Here is a 14,763-nt window from a genome sequence, read left to right as displayed (position 1 = left end):
ACAACAAGAATTCACAAGAACCACGAAATGTTCTTGTATTTTAAGATAAAATCTTGAGCTATTGAAGAAAAAACTTCGAGTTCGCTGTAATATGTTCATTTGCTGAAAACAATGAAAACCACGAAATGTTCTTGTATTTTAAGATAAAATCTTGAGCTATTAAAGAAAAAATTTCCAGCTCCCTGAAATATTTTCTTTTGCTGAAACCCAACAAAACCACAAAAAGTTCTTGTATTTGAAGATAAAATCTTTTTGCTTTGAAGAAGAAAGATCCAGCTGACTGAAATAAGTTCATGAGATGAAAACCAACAAAAATTGACAAGAACCAGGAAAAGTTCTTGTATTTTAAGATAAAATCTTGAGCTATTAAAGAAAAAACTTCCAGCTCGCTGAAATATGTTCATTCGCTGCAAACAAAGAAAATCACGAAAAGTTCTTGTATTTGAAGATAAAATCTTTTTGCTTTGAAGACGAAAGATCTACCTGACTGAAATAAGTTCATTGGATGAAAACCAACAAGAATTCACAAGAACCACGAAATGTTCTTGTATTTTAAGATAAAATCTTACGCTATTAAAGAAAATACTTCGAGCTCGCTGAAATATGCTCATTTGCTGAAATCCAACAAAACCACGAAAAGTTCTTGTATTTGTCGATAAAATCTTTTTGCATTAAAGATGCAAGATCCAGCTGACTGAAATAAGTTCATTAGATGAAAACCAACAAAAATTGACAAGAACCACGACAAGTTCTCATATTTTAAGATAAAATCCTACGCTATTAAAGAAAAAACTTCTTGCTCGCTGAAATATGTTCTTTTGCTGAAAACCAACAAAACCACGAAAAGTTCTTGTGTTTGAAGATGACATTTTTTGCATTAAAGAAGAAAGATCTCGCTGACTGAAATAAGTTCATTAGATGAAAACCAACAAAAATTGACAAGAACTACGAAAAGTTCTTGCATTTTAAGATAAAATCTTACGCTATTAAAGAAAAAACTTCCAGCTCGCTGAAATATGTCGATTTGCTGAAAACAAAGAAAACCACGAAAAGTTCTTGGATTTGAAGATAAAATCTTTTTGCTTTGAAGAAGAAAGATCCAGCTGACTGAAATAATTTCATTAGATGAAAACCAACAAAAATTGACAAGAACCACGGAAAGTTCTTGTATTTTAAGATAAAATCTGACGCTATTAATGAAAAAACTTCCAGCTTGCTGAAACATGTTCTTTTGCTGAAAACCAACAAAACCACGAAAAGTTCTTGTATTTGTAGATCAAATCTTTTTGCATTCAAGAAGCAAGATCTGGCTGACTGAAATATGTTCATTAGATGAAAACCAACAAATATTGAGATGAACCAGGAAAGGTTCTTCTATTTTTAGGCAAAATCTTACGCTCTTAAAGAAAAAACTTCCAGCTCGCTGAAATGTGTTCTTTTGCTGAAAACCAACAAAACCACGAAAAGTTCTTGTGTTTGAAGATAAAATGTTTTTGCACGAAAGAAGAAAGATCGAGCTGACTGAAATAAGTTCATTGGATGAAAACCAACAAACATTGACAAGAACCACGAAATGTTCTTGTATTTTAAGATGAAATCTTACGCTATTAAAGAAAAAATTTCGAGCTCGCTGAAATATGGTCATTTGCTGAAAACCAAGAAAACCACGAAAATTTATTGTATTTGAAGATAAAATCTTTTTGCTTTGAAGAAGAAAGATCCACCTGACTGAAATAAGTTCATTGGATGAAAACCAAGAAGAATTCACAAGAACCACGAAATGTTCTTGTATTTTAAGATAAAATCTTACGCTATTAAAGGAATTACTTCGAGCTCGCTGAAATGTGTTCATTTGCTGAAAACCAACAAAACCACGAAAAGTTCTTGTATTTGTCGATAAAATCTTTTTGCATTAAAGAAGCAAGATCTGGCTGACTGAAAAACGTTCATCAGATGAAAAACCAACAAAAATTGACAAGAACCACGAAAAGTTCTTGTATTTTAAGATAAAATCTTACGCTCTTGAAGAAAAAACTTCCAGCTCGCTGAAATATGTTCATTTGCTGCAAACCAACAAAACCACAAAAAGTTCTTGTATTTGAAGATAAAATCTTTTTGCTTTGAAGAAGAAAGATCTAGCTGACTGAAATCAGTTCATTCGATGAAAACCAACAAAAATTGACAAGAACCACGAAAAGTTCTTGTATTTTAAGATTAAATCTTACGCTGTTAAAGAAAAAACTTCCAGCTCGCTGAAATATGTTCATTTGCTGAAAACCAAGAAAACCACGAAAAGTTCTTGTATTTAAAGATAAAATCTTTTTGCTTTGAAGAAGAAAGATCTTGCTGACTGAAATAAGTTCATTGGATGAAAACCAAGAAAAATTGACAAGAACCACGAAAAGTTCTTGTATTTTTAGATAAAATCTTACGCTATGAATGAAAAAACTTCCAGCTCGTTGAAATATGTTCTTTTGCTGAAAACCAACAAAACCACGAGAAGTTCTTGTGTTTGAAGATAAAATCTTTTTGCATTCAAGAAGAAAGATCTAGCTGACTGAAATAAGTTCATTGGATGAAAACCAACACAAATTGACAAGAACCACGAAAAGTTCTTGTATTTTAAGATAAAATCTTGAGCTATTAAAGAAAAAACTTCCAGCTCGCTGAAATATGTTCTTTTGCTGAAAACCAACAAAACAACGAAAAGTACTGGTATTTGAAGATGAAATCTTTTTGCATTAAAGAAGAAAGATCTCGCTGACTGAAATAAGTTCATCAGATGAAAACCAACAAACATTGACAAGAACCACGAAATGTTCTTGTATTTTAAGATGAAATCTTACGCTATTAAAGAAAACATTTCGAGCTCGCTGAAATATGGTCATTTGCTGAAAACCAACAAAACCACGAAAAGTTCTTGTATTTGAAGATAACATCTTTTTGCATTAAAGAAGCAAGATCTAGCTGTCTGAAATAAGTTCATTCGATGAAAAACAACAAAAATTGACAAGAACCACGAAAAGTTCTTGTATTTGTAGATCAAATCTTTTTGCATGAAAGAAGCAAGATCTGGCTGACTGAAATATGTTCATTAGATGAAAACCAACAAATATTGAGAAGAACCAGGAAAAGTTCTTCTATTTTAAGGCAAAATCTTACGCTATTAAAGAAAAAATTTCGAGCTCGCTGAAATATGGTCATTTGCTGAAAACCAACAAAACCACGAAAAGTTCTTGTATTTGAAGATAAAATCTTTTTGCATTAAAGAAGCAAGATCTAGCTGTCTGAAATAAGTTCATTCGATGAAAAACAACAAAAATTGACAAGAACCACGAAAAGTTCTTGTATTTGTAGATCAAATCTTTTTGCATTAAAGAAGCAAGATCTGGCTGACTGAAATATGTTCATGAGATGAAAACCAACAAATATTGAGAAGAACCAGGAAAAGTTCTTCTATTTTAAGGCAAAATCTTACGCTCTTGAAGAAAAAACTTCCAGCTCGCTGAAATGTGTTCTTTTGCTGAAAACCAACAAAACCACGAAAAGTTCTTGTGTTTGAAGATAAAATGTTTTTGCACTAAAGAAGAAAGATCGAGCTGACTGAAATAAGTTCATTAGATGAAAACCAACAAACATTGACAAGAACCACGAAATGTTCTTGTATTTTAAGATGAAATCTTACGCTATTAAAGAAAAAATTTCGAGCTCGCTGAAATATGGTCATTTGCTGAAAACCAACAAAACCACAAGAAGTTCTTGTATTTGAAGATGAAATCATTTTGCTTTGAAGAAGAAAGATCCAGCTGACTGAAATAAGTTCATCAGATGAAAACCAACAAAAATTGACAAGAACCACGAAAAGTTCTTGTATTTTAAGCAAAATCTTACGCTATTAAAGAAAAAACTTCCAGCTCGCTGAAATATGTTCTTTTGCTGAAAACCAACAAAACCACGAAAATTTATTGTATTTGAAGATAAAATCTTTTTTCTTTGAAGAAGAAAGATCCACCTGACTGAAATAAGTTCATTGGATGAAAACCAAGAAGAATTCACAAGAACCACGAAATGTTCTTGTATTTTAAGATAAAATCTTACGCTATTAAAGGAATTACTTCGAGCTCGCTGAAATATGTTCATTTGCTGAAAACCAACAAAACCACGAAAAGTTCTTGTATTTGTCGATAAAATCTTTTTGCATTAAAGAAGCAAGATCTGGCTGACTGAAAAACGTTCATCAGATGAAAAACCAACAAAAATTGACAAGAACCACGAAAAGTTCTTGTATTTTAAGATAAAATCTTACGCTCTTGAAGAAAAAACTTCCAGCTCGCTGAAATATGTTCATTTGCTGCAAACCAACAAAACCACAAAAAGTTCTTGTATTTGAAGATAAAATCTTTTTGCTTTGAAGAAGAAAGATCGAGCTGACTGAAATCAGTTCATTCGATGAAAACCAACAAAAATTGACAAGAACCACGAAAAGTTCTTGTATTTTAAGATAAAATCTTACGTAATTGAAGAAAAAACTTCCAGCTCGCTGAAATATGTTCATTTGCTGAAAACCAACAAAACCACGAAAAGTTCTTGTATTTGAAGATAAAATCTTTTTGCTTTGAAGAAGAAAGATCTAGCTGACTGAAATAAGTTCATTGGATGAAAACCAACAAAAATTGACAAGAACCACGAAAAGTTCTTGTGTTTTAAGATAATATCTTGAGCTATTAAAGAAAAAACTTCCAGCTCGCTGAAATATGTTCTTTTGCTGAAAACCAACAAAACAACGAAAAGTACTGGTATTTGAAGATGAAATCTTTTTGCATTAAAGAAGAAAGATCTCGCTGACTGAAATAAGTTCATCAGATGAAAACCAACAAACATTGACAAGAACCACGAAATGTTCTTGTATTTTAAGATGAAATCGTACGCTATTAAAGAAAAAATTTCGAGCTCGCTGAAATATGGTCATTTGCTGAAAACCAACAAAACCACGAAAAGTTCTTGTATTTGAAGATAAAATCTTTTTGCATTAAAGAAGCAAGATCTAGCTGTCTGAAATAAGTTCATGAGATGAAAAACAACAAAAATTGACAAGAACCACGAAAAGTTCTTGTATTTTAAGATAAAATCTTGAGCTATTAAAGAAAAAACTTCCAGCTCGCTGAAATATGTTCATTTGCTGAAAACCAACAAAACCACGAAAAGGTCTTGTATTTGAAGATAAAATGTTTTTGCACTAAAGAGGAAAGATCGAGCTGACTGAAATAAGTTCATTAGATGAAAACCAACAAACATTGACAAGAACCACGAAATGTTCTTGTATTTTAAGATGAAATCTTACGCTATTAAAGAAAAAATTTCGAGCTCGCTGAAATATGGTCATTTGCTGAAAACCAACAAAACCACGAAAAGTTATTGTATTTGAAGATAAAATCTTTTTGCTTTGAAGAAGAAAGATCGAGCTGACTGAAATAAGTTCATTGGATGAAAACCAACAAAAATTGACAAGAACCACGAGAAGTTCTTGTATTTTAAGATAAAATCTTGAGCTATTAAAGAAAACAACTTCCAGCTCGTTGAAATATGTTCATTTGCTGAAAACCAAGAAAACCACGAAAAGTTCTTGTATTTGAAGATGAAATCATTTTGCTTTGAAGAAGAAAGATCCAGCTGACTGAAATAAGTTCATCAGATGAAAACCAACAAAAATTGACAAGAACCACGAAACGTTCTTGTATTTTAAGGCAAAATCTTACGCTATTAATGAAAAAACTTCTAGCTCGCTGAAATATGTTCTTTTGCTGAAAACCAACAAAACCACGAAAAGTTATTGTATTTGAAGATAAAATCATTTTGCTTTGAAGAAGAAAGATCCACCTGACTGAAATCAGTTCATTCGATGAAAACCAACAAAAATTGACAAGAACCACGAAAAGTTCTTGTATTTTAAGATAAAATCTTACGCTCTTGAAGAAAAAACTTCCAGCTCGCTGAAATATGTTCATTTGCTGCAAACCAACAAAACCACAAAAAAGTTCTTGTATTTGAAGATAAAATCTTTTTGCTTTGAAGAAGAAAGATCTAGCTGACTGAAATCAGTTCATTCGATGAAAACCAACAAAAATTGACAAGAACCACGAAAAGTTCTTGTATTTTAAGATAAAATCTTGAGCTATTAAAGAAAAAACTTCCAGCTCGCTGAAATATGTTCATTTGCTGAAAACAAAGAAAACCACGAAAAGTTATTGTATTTGAAGATAAAATCTTTTTGCTTTAAAGAAGAAAGATCTGGCTGACTGAAATAAGTTCATTAGATGAAAACCAACAAAAATTGACAAGAACCACGAAAAGTTCTTGTATTTTAAGATAAAATCTTACGTAATTGAAGAAAAAACTTCCAGCTCGCTGAAATATGTTCATTTGCTGAAAACCATCAAAACCACGAAAAGTTCTTGTATTTGAAGATAAAATCTTTTTGCTTTGAAGAAGAAAGATCGAGCTGACTGAAATAAGTTCATTGGATGAAAACCAACAAAAATTGACAAGAACCACGAAAAGATCTTGTATTTTAAGATTAAATCTTACGCTGTTAAAGAAAAAACTTCCAGCTCGCTGAAATATGTTCATTTGCTGAAAACCAAGAAAACCACGAAAAGTTCTTGTATTTGAAGATAAAATCTTTTTGCTTTGAAGAAGAAAGATCTTGCCGACTGAAATAAGTTCATTGGATGAAAACCAACAAAAATTGACAAGAAACACGAAAAGTTCTTGTATTTTTAGATAAAATCTTACGCTATGAAAGAAAAAACTTCCAGCTCGCTGAAATATGTTCTTTTGCTGAAAACCAACAAAACCACAAAAAAGTTCTTGTATTTGAAGATAAAATCTTTTTGCTTTGAAGAAGAAAGATCTAGCTGACTGAAATCAGTTCATTCGATGAAAACCAACAAAAATTGACAAGAACCACGAAAAGTTCTTGTATTTTAAGATAAAATCTTGAGCTATTAAAGAAAAAACTTCCAGCTCGCTGAAATATGTTCATTTGCTGAAAACAAAGAAAACCACGAAAAGTTATTGTATTTGAAGATAAAATCTTTTTGCTTTAAAGAAGAAAGATCTGGCTGACTGAAATAAGTTCATTAGATGAAAACCAACAAAAATTGACAAGAACCACGAAAAGTTCTTGTATTTTAAGATAAAATCTTACGTAATTGAAGAAAAAACTTCCAGCTCGCTGAAATATGTTCATTTGCTGAAAACCATCAAAACCACAAAAATTTCTTGTATTTGAAGATAAAATCTTTTTGCTTTGAAGAAGAAAGATCGAGCTGACTGAAATAAGTTCATTGGATGAAAACCAACAAAAATTGACAAGAACCACGAAAAGATCTTGTATTTTAAGATTAAATCTTACGCTGTTAAAGAAAAAACTTCCAGCTCGCTGAAATATGTTCATTTGCTGAAAACCAAGAAAACCACGAAAAGTTCTTGTATTTGAAGATAAAATCTTTTTGCTTTGAAGAAGAAAGATCTTGCCGACTGAAATAAGTTCATTGGATGAAAACCAACAAAAATTGACAAGAAACACGAAAAGTTCTTGTATTTTTAGATAAAATCTTACGCTATGAAAGAAAAAACTTCCAGCTCGCTGAAATATGTTCTTTTGCTGAAAACCAACTAAACCACGAGAAGTTCTTGTGTTTGAAGATAAAATCTTTTTGCATTCAAGAAGAAAGATCTAGCTGACTGAAATAAGTTCATTGGATGAAAACCAACACAAATTGACAAGAACCACGAAAAGTTCTTGTATTTTAAGATAAAATCTTGAGCTTTTGAAGAAAAAACTTCCAGCTCGCTGAAATATGTTCTTTTGCTGAAAACCAACAAAACAACGAAAAGTACTGGTATTTGAAGATGAAATCTTTTTGCATTAAAGAAGAAAGATCTCGCTGACTGAAATAAGTTCATCAGATGAAAACCAACAAACATTGACAAGAACCACGAAATGTTCTTGTATTTTAAGATGAAATCGTACGCTATTAAAGAAAAAATTTCGAGCTCGCTGAAATATGGTCATTTGCTGAAAACCAACAAAACCACGAAAAGTTATTGTATTTGAAGATAAAATCTTTTTGCATTAAAGAAGCAAGATCTAGCTGTCTGAAATAAGTTCATTAGATGAAAAACAACAAAAATTGACAAGAACCACGAAAAGTTCTTGTATTTTAAGATAAAATCTTGAGCTATTAAAGAAAAAACTTCCAGCTCGCTGAAATATGTTCATTTGCTGAAAACCAACAAAACCACGAAAAGGTCTTGTATTTGAAGATAAAATGTTTTTGCACTAAAGAGGAAAGATCGAGCTGACTGAAATAAGTTCATTAGATGAAAACCAACAAACATTGACAAGAACCACGAAATGTTCTTGTATTTTAAGATGAAATCTTACGCTATTAAAGAAAGAATTTCGAGCTCGCTGAAATATGGTCATTTGTTGAAAACCAACAAAACCACGAAAAGTTATTGTATTTGAAGATAAAATCTTTTTGCTTTGAAGAAGAAAGATCGAGCTGACTGAAATAAGTTCATTGGATGAAAACCAACAAAAATTGACAAAAACCACGAGAAGTTCTTGTATTTTAAGATAAAATCTTGAGCTATTAAAGAAAAAAACTTCCAGCTCGCTGAAATATGTTCATTTGCTGAAAACCAAGAAAACCACGAAAAGTTCTTGTATTTGAAGATGAAATCATTTTGCTTTGAAGAAGAAAGATCCAGCTGACTGAAATAAGTTCATTAGATGAAAACCAACAAAAATTGACAAAAACCACGAGAAGTTCTTGTATTTTAAGATAAAATCTTGAGCTATTAAAGAAAAAAACTTCCAGCTCGCTGAAATATGTTCATTTGCTGAAAACCAAGAAAACCACGAAAAGTTCTTGTATTTGAAGATGAAATCATTTTGCTTTGAAGAAGAAAGATCCAGCTGACTGAAATAAGTTCATCAGATGAAAACCAACAAAAATTGACAAGAACCACGAAAAGTTCTTGTATTTTAAGGCAAAATCTTACGCTATTAATGAAAAAACTTCTCGCTCGCTGAAATATGTTCTTTTGCTGAAAACCAACAAAACCACGAAAAGTTATTGTATTTGAAGATAAAATCATTTTGCTTTGAAGAAGAAAGATCCACCTGACTGAAATAAGTTCATTGGATGAAAACCAAGAAGAATTCACAAGAACCACGCAATGTTCTTGTATTTTAAGATGAAATCGTACGCTATTAAAGAAAAAATTTCGAGCTCGCTGAAATATGGTCATTTGCTGAAAACCAACAAAACCACGAAAAGTTCTTGTATTTGAAGATAAAATCTTTTTGCATTAAAGAAGCAAGATCCAGCTGTCTGAAATAAGTTCATTAGATGAAAAACAACAAAAATTGACAAGAACCACGAAAAGTTCTTGTATTTTAAGATAAAATCTTGAGCTATTAAAGAAAAAACTTCCAGCTCGCTGAAATATGTTCATTTGCTGAAAACCAACAAAACCACGAAAAGGTCTTGTATTTGAAGATAAAATGTTTTTGCACTAAAGAGGAAAGATCGAGCTGACTGAAATAAGTTCATTGGATGAAAACCAACAAAAATTGACAAAAACCACGAGAAGTTCTTGTATTTTAAGATAAAATCTTGAGCTATTAAAGAAAAAAACTTCCAGCTCGCTGAAATATGTTCATTTGCTGAAAACCAAGAAAACCACGAAAAGTTCTTGTATTTGAAGATGAAATCATTTTGCTTTGAAGAAGAAATATCCAGCTGACTGAAATAAGTTCATTAGATGAAAACCAACAAAAATTGACAAAAACCACGAGAAGTTCTTGTATTTTAAGATAAAATCTTGAGCTATTAAAGAAAAAAACTTCCAGCTCGCTGAAATATGTTCATTTGCTGAAAACCAAGAAAACCACGAAAAGTTCTTGTATTTGAAGATGAAATCATTTTGCTTTGAAGAAGAAAGATCCAGCTGACTGAAATAAGTTCATCAGATGAAAACCAACAAAAATTGACAAGAACCACGAAAAGTTCTTGTATTTTAAGGCAAAATCTTATGCTATTAATGAAAAAACTTCTCGCTCGCTGAAATATGTTCTTTTGCTGAAAACCAACAAAACCACGAAAAGTTATTGTATTTGAAGATAAAATCATTTTGCTTTGAAGAAGAAAGATCCACCTGACTGAAATAAGTTCATTGGATGAAAACCAAGAAGAATTCACAAGAACCACGAAATGTTCTTGTATTTTAAGATAAAATCTTACGCTATGAAAGGAATTACTTCGAGCTCGCTGAAATATGTTCTTTTGCTGAAAACCAACAAAACCACGAAAAGTTCTTGCATTTGTCGATAAAATCTTTTTGCATTAAAGAAGCAAGATCTGGCTGACTGAAAAAAGTTCATCAGATGAAAAACCAACAAAAATTGACAAGAACCACGAAAAGTTCTTGTATTTTAAGATAAAATCTTACGCTCTTGAAGAAAAAACTTCCAGCTCGCTGAAATATGTTCATTTGCTGCAAACCAACAAAACCACAAAAAAGTTCTTGTATTTGAAGATAAAATCTTTTTGCTTTGAAGAAGAAAGATCTAGCTGACTGAAATCAGTTCATTCGATGAAAACCAACAAAAATTGACAAGAACCACGAAAAGTTCTTGTATTTTAAGATAAAATCTTGAGCTATTAAAGAAAAAACTTCCAGCTCGCTGAAATATGTTCATTTGCTGAAAACAAAGAAAACCACGAAAAGTTATTGTATTTGAAGATAAAATCTTTTTGCTTTAAAGAAGAAAGATCTGGCTGACTGAAATAAGTTCATTAGATGAAAACCAACAAAAATTGACAAGAACCACGAAAAGTTCTTGTATTTTAAGATAAAATCTTACGTAATTGAAGAAAAAACTTCCAGCTCGCTGAAATATGTTCATTTGCTGAAAACCATCAAAACCACGAAAAGTTCTTGTATTTGAAGATAAAATCTTTTTGCTTTGAAGAAGAAAGATCGAGCTGACTGAAATAAGTTCATTGGATGAAAACCAACAAAAATTGACAAGAACCACGAAAAGATCTTGTATTTTAAGATTAAATCTTACGCTGTTAAAGAAAAAACTTCCAGCTCGCTGAAATATGTTCATTTGCTGAAAACCAAGAAAACCACGAAAAGTTCTTGTATTTGAAGATAAAATCTTTTTGCTTTGAAGAAGAAAGATCTTGCCGACTGAAATAAGTTCATTGGATGAAAACCAACAAAAATTGACAAGAAACACGAAAAGTTCTTGTATTTTTAGATAAAATCTTACGCTATGAAAGAAAAAACTTCCAGCTCGCTGAAATATGTTCTTTTGCTGAAAACCAACAAAACCACGAGAAGTTCTTGTGTTTGAAGATAAAATCTTTTTGCATTCAAGAAGAAAGATCTAGCTGACTGAAATAAGTTCATTGGATGAAAACCAACACAAATTGACAAGAACCACGAAAAGTTCTTGTATTTTAAGATAAAATCTTGAGCTTTTGAAGAAAAAACTTCCAGCTCGCTGAAATATGTTCTTTTGCTGAAAACCAACAAAACAACGAAAAGTACTGGTATTTGAAGATGAAATCTTTTTGCATTAAAGAAGAAAGATCTCGCTGACTGAAATAAGTTCATCAGATGAAAACCAACAAACATTGACAAGAACCACGAAATGTTCTTGTATTTTAAGATGAAATCGTACGCTATTAAAGAAAAAATTTCGAGCTCGCTGAAATATGGTCATTTGCTGAAAACCAACAAAACCACGAAAAGTTATTGTATTTGAAGATAAAATCTTTTTGCATTAAAGAAGCAAGATCTAGCTGTCTGAAATAAGTTCATTAGATGAAAAACAACAAAAATTGACAAGAACCACGAAAAGTTCTTGTATTTTAAGATAAAATCTTGAGCTATTAAAGAAAAAACTTCCAGCTCGCTGAAATATGTTCATTTGCTGAAAACCAACAAAACCACGAAAAGGTCTTGTATTTGAAGATAAAATGTTTTTGCACTAAAGAGGAAAGATCGAGCTGACTGAAATAAGTTCATTAGATGAAAACCAACAAACATTGACAAGAACCACGAAATGTTCTTGTATTTTAAGATGAAATCTTACGCTATTAAAGAAAGAATTTCGAGCTCGCTGAAATATGGTCATTTGTTGAAAACCAACAAAACCACGAAAAGTTATTGTATTTGAAGATAAAATCTTTTTGCTTTGAAGAAGAAAGATCGAGCTGACTGAAATAAGTTCATTGGATGAAAACCAACAAAAATTGACAAAAACCACGAGAAGTTCTTGTATTTTAAGATAAAATCTTGAGCTATTAAAGAAAAAAACTTCCAGCTCGCTGAAATATGTTCATTTGCTGAAAACCAAGAAAACCACGAAAAGTTCTTGTATTTGAAGATGAAATCATTTTGCTTTGAAGAAGAAAGATCCAGCTGACTGAAATAAGTTCATTAGATGAAAACCAACAAAAATTGACAAAAACCACGAGAAGTTCTTGTATTTTAAGATAAAATCTTGAGCTATTAAAGAAAAAAACTTCCAGCTCGCTGAAATATGTTCATTTGCTGAAAACCAAGAAAACCACGAAAAGTTCTTGTATTTGAAGATGAAATCATTTTGCTTTGAAGAAGAAAGATCCAGCTGACTGAAATAAGTTCATCAGATGAAAACCAACAAAAATTGACAAGAACCACGAAAAGTTCTTGTATTTTAAGGCAAAATCTTACGCTATTAATGAAAAAACTTCTCGCTCGCTGAAATATGTTCTTTTGCTGAAAACCAACAAAACCACGAAAAGTTATTGTATTTGAAGATAAAATCATTTTGCTTTGAAGAAGAAAGATCCACCTGACTGAAATAAGTTCATTGGATGAAAACCAAGAAGAATTCACAAGAACCACGAAATGTTCTTGTATTTTAAGATGAAATCGTACGCTATTAAAGAAAAAATTTCGAGCTCGCTGAAATATGGTCATTTGCTGAAAACCAACAAAACCACGAAAAGTTCTTGTATTTGAAGATAAAATCTTTTTGCATTAAAGAAGCAAGATCCAGCTGTCTGAAATAAGTTCATTAGATGAAAAACAACAAAAATTGACAAGAACCACGAAAAGTTCTTGTATTTTAAGATAAAATCTTGAGCTATTAAAGAAAAAACTTCCAGCTCGCTGAAATATGTTCATTTGCTGAAAACCAACAAAACCACGAAAAGGTCTTGTATTTGAAGATAAAATGTTTTTGCACTAAAGAGGAAAGATCGAGCTGACTGAAATAAGTTCATTCGATGAAAACCAACAAACATTGACAAGAACCACGAAATGTTCTTGTATTTTAAGATGAAATCTTACGCTATTAAAGAAAAAATTTCGAGCTCGCTGAAATATGGTCATTTGCTGAAAACCAACAAAACCACGAAAAGTTATTGTATTTGAAGATAAAATCTTTTTGCTTTGAAGAAGAAAGATCGAGCTGACTGAAATAAGTTCATTGGATGAAAACCAACAAAAATTGACAAAAACCACGAGAAGTTCTTGTATTTTAAGATAAAATCTTGAGCTATTAAAGAAAAAAACTTCCAGCTCGCTGAAATATGTTCATTTGCTGAAAACCAAGAAAACCACGAAAAGTTCTTGTATTTAAAGATGAAATCATTTTGCTTTGAAGAAGAAAGATCCAGCTGACTGAAATAAGTTCATCAGATGAAAACCAACAAAAATTGACAAGAACCACGAAAAGTTCTTGTATTTTAAGATAAAATCTTGAGCTATTAAAGAAAAAAACTTCCAGCTCGCTGAAATATGTTCATTTGCTGAAAACCAAGAAAACCACGAAAAGTTCTTGTATTTAAAGATGAAATCATTTTGCTTTGAAGAAGAAAGATCCAGCTGACTGAAATAAGTTCATTGGATGAAAACCAACAAAAATTGACAAAAACCACGAGAAGTTCTTGTATTTTAAGATAAAATCTTGAGCTATTAAAGAAAAAAACTTCCAGCTCGCTGAAATATGTTCATTTGCTGAAAACCAAGAAAACCACGAAAAGTTCTTGTATTTAAAGATGAAATCATTTTGATTTGAAGAAGAAAGATCCAGCTGACTGAAATAAGTTCATCAGATGAAAACCAACAAAAATTGACAAGAACCACGAAAAGTTCTTGTATTTTAAGGCAAAATCTTAAGCTATTAATGAAAAAACTTCTAGCTCGCTGAAATATGTTCTTTTGCTGAAAACCAACAAAACCACGAAAAGTTATTGTATTTGAAGATAAAATCATTTTGCTTTGAAGAAGAAAGATCCACCTGACTGAAATAAGTTCATTGGATGAAAACCAAGAAGAATTCACAAGAACCACGAAATGTTCTTGTATTTTAAGATAAAATCTTACGCTATTAAAGGAATTACTTCGAGCTCGCTGAAATATGTTCATTTGCTGAAAACCAACAAAACCACGAAAAGTTCTTGTATTTGTCGATAAAATCTTTTTGCATTAAAGAAGCAAGATCTGGCTGACTGAAAAAAGTTCATCAGATGAAAAACCAACAAAAATTGACAAGAACCACGAAAAGTTCTTGTATTTTAAGATAAAATCTTGAGCTATTAAAGAAAAAACTTCCAGCTCGCTGAAATATGTTCATTTGCTGAAAACAAAGAAAACCACGAAAAGTTTTTGTATTTGAAGATAAAA

This window comes from Heptranchias perlo, chromosome 42 (genome assembly GCF_035084215.1).
Source record: "Heptranchias perlo isolate sHepPer1 chromosome 42, sHepPer1.hap1, whole genome shotgun sequence".
NCBI lineage: Eukaryota > Metazoa > Chordata > Chondrichthyes > Hexanchiformes > Hexanchidae > Heptranchias > Heptranchias perlo.
The sequence above is the reverse complement of the archived record's forward strand: the minus strand, read 5'-3'. Positions refer to the sequence as shown.